Raw genomic sequence first — 2,500 nt, 5'->3', positions numbered from 1 at the left:
AAAAGAGGCACCCAGGCGAAAAGGCGCCAGGGCGCCCAGGCGGAAAAGAGGCGCCCAGGCGGAATGGCGCCAGGGCACCCAGGCGGAAAAGAGGCGCCCAGGCGAAAAAGAGGCGCCCAGGCGGAAAAGAGGCGCCCTGGCGTAGGCGCCCAGGCGCCAAAAGAGGCGCCCAGGCGAAAAGGCGCCAGGGCGCCCAGGCGAAGAGGCGCCAGGGCGCCCAGGTGGGAAAGAGGCGCCCAGGCGAAAAGGCGCCAGGGCGCCCAGGCAGAAAAGAGGCGCCCAGGCGAAAAAGAGGCGCCCAGGCAGAAAGGCGCCATGGCGCCCAGGCGGAAAAGAGGCGCCCTGGCCAGGCGGAAAAGAGGCGCCCAGGCGGAAAAGAGGTGCCCAGGCGAAAAAGAGTCGCCCAGGCCGAAAGGCGCCATGGCGCCCAGGCGGAAAAGAGGCGCCCACGCGAAAAGGCGCCAGGGCGCCAAGGCGGAAAACAGGCGCCCAGGCGGAAAGGTGCCAGGGCGCCCAGGCGGAAAAGAGGCGCCCAGGCGCGTGGGGGGCAAGGCGCCAGGCGCCAGGCACGCGCGGAGGCAAGGCGCCACGCGCGCGCGCGCGTGGGGGGCGAGGCGCCAGGCGCCAGGCGCCGGGCGCGCGTGGGGGGCGAGGCGCCAGGCGCCAGGCGCCGGGCGCGCGTGGGGGGCAAGGCGCCAGGCGCCGGGCGCGCGCGCGTGGGGCGCCAGGCGCCTGGCGGGCGGGCGCCCCCAGGAAGGGGTGCTGGCGCGCGATGGGGTTGCGCCCGTACGGACCGTGTGACAGTACAGACACTTTGGCGAAACCTCCTGCCCGAAGCGATTTTAGGCGTTCGGCTAGGTAGGTGACCCGGTTTTTTTCGCGTTTCTCGGCCGCTAGCCCCTTTTTTCGCGTTTTCGTGCGCGCGCCCCTCTTGACCTCGCACGCGCGCCGCGCGTCGCGTCCTTGTCCTTGTCCGCGTCCGCGTTCGCGCGTGTCGGCGATCACGGGCCCCGTGCATGGCTCGTCTCTGTGGACCATCGCCCCGCTCTTGTCCCTCTTTCGTGTTTGTGTGGCGCCCCGCCCCGTGCACCATTGCCGGCTGGCAGCAAGGTGCCTAGCCCCCCTTGCCGCCAGGCCTGTCCACCCCAAGGTGCTAAAGCCGCCAGGCACCTGTGCCGCCGAACCGTGCGTCCGTAAGCCGCTGCACGTGCGGCGGCCGGCCATGCCCGTGCTATTGACCATTTAAATGGGGACTGGATGAGTCGATCCGGCCTTACACGTCTTGCAGCGTGGAGGCCATCGGCATCCCTGCGATGGCGAGGAAGCGGCACCCGACGCACGGCCGCCTCCACAAGAAGCCATCCGCTGCCCCTCCGACCCTACCCGTCCACCTTCGCCTGCCACTGCGACGAGTCGCCTCGCCGACGCCTCCTTCAACGCCTAAAACGGGGGCCAGGCCACGAAGGAACGACGACGCAAACCCATGAAATGTGACGCTTGGTCCCGAGGAAAAACTCGACCCGGGAGCCCCATAACCCGAAGGCCCCTTGCGCCCGAGCAGTGATGCTCCCAGGCAGCCAAAACGCACATGCAAAGAGTCGAACAGGCGCCCAAGCGCACATGCGAACAATCGTACAGGCGCCCGGGCGAAAAGGCGCCAAGACGCCCAGGCGAAAAGGCACCAGGGCGCACAGGCGCCAGGACGCCCAGGCGAAAAGGCGCCAGGGCGCCCAGGCGGAAAAGACGCGCCCAGGCGGAAAAGAGGCGCCCAGGCGAAAAGGCGCCAGGGCGCCCAGGCGGAAAAGAGGCGCCCAGGCGGAAACGAGGCGCCCAGGCGAAAAAGAGGCGCCCAGGCGAAAAAGAGGCGCCCAGGCGGAAAGGCGCCAGGGCGCCCAGGCGGAAAAGAGGCGCCCTGGCGTAGGCGCCCAGGCGCCAAAAGAGGCGCCAGGCGAAAAGGCGCCAGGGCGCCCAGGCGGAAAAGAGGCGCCCAGGCGGAATGGCGCCAGGGCGCCCAGGCGGAAAAGAGGCGCCCAGGCGGAATGGCGCCAGGGCGCCCAGGCGGAAAAGAGGCGCCCAGGCGAAAAAGAGGCGCCCAGGCGGAAAAGAGGCGCCCTGGCGTAGGCGCCCAGGCGCCAAAAGAGGCGCCAGGCGAAAAGGCGCCAGGGCGCCCAGGCGGAAAAGAGGCGCCCAGGCGGAATGGCGCCAGGGCGCCCAGGCGAAAAAGAGGCGCCCAGGCGGAAAGGCGCCAGGGCGCCCAGGCGGAAAAGAGGCGCCCTGGCGTAGGCGCCCATGCGCCAAAAGAGGCACCCAGGCGAAAAGGCGCCAGGGCGCCCAGGCGGAAAAGAGGCGCCCAGGCGGAATGGCGCCAGGGCACCCAGGCGGAAAAGAGGCGCCCAGGCGGAAAAGAGGCGCCCTGGCGTAGGCGCCCAGGCGCCAAAAGAGGCGCCAGGCGAAAAGGCGCCAGGGCGCCCAGGCGGAAAAGAGGCGCCCAGGCGAAAAA

This window comes from Aristolochia californica, unplaced genomic scaffold, assembly GCF_029961685.1.
Source record: "Aristolochia californica isolate CCGP_79_NKW_82.1479 unplaced genomic scaffold, dmAriCali1.0.hap1 SCAF_12, whole genome shotgun sequence".
NCBI classification, from domain to species: domain Eukaryota; kingdom Viridiplantae; phylum Streptophyta; class Magnoliopsida; order Piperales; family Aristolochiaceae; genus Aristolochia; species Aristolochia californica.
The sequence above is the reverse complement of the archived record's forward strand: the minus strand, read 5'-3'. Positions refer to the sequence as shown.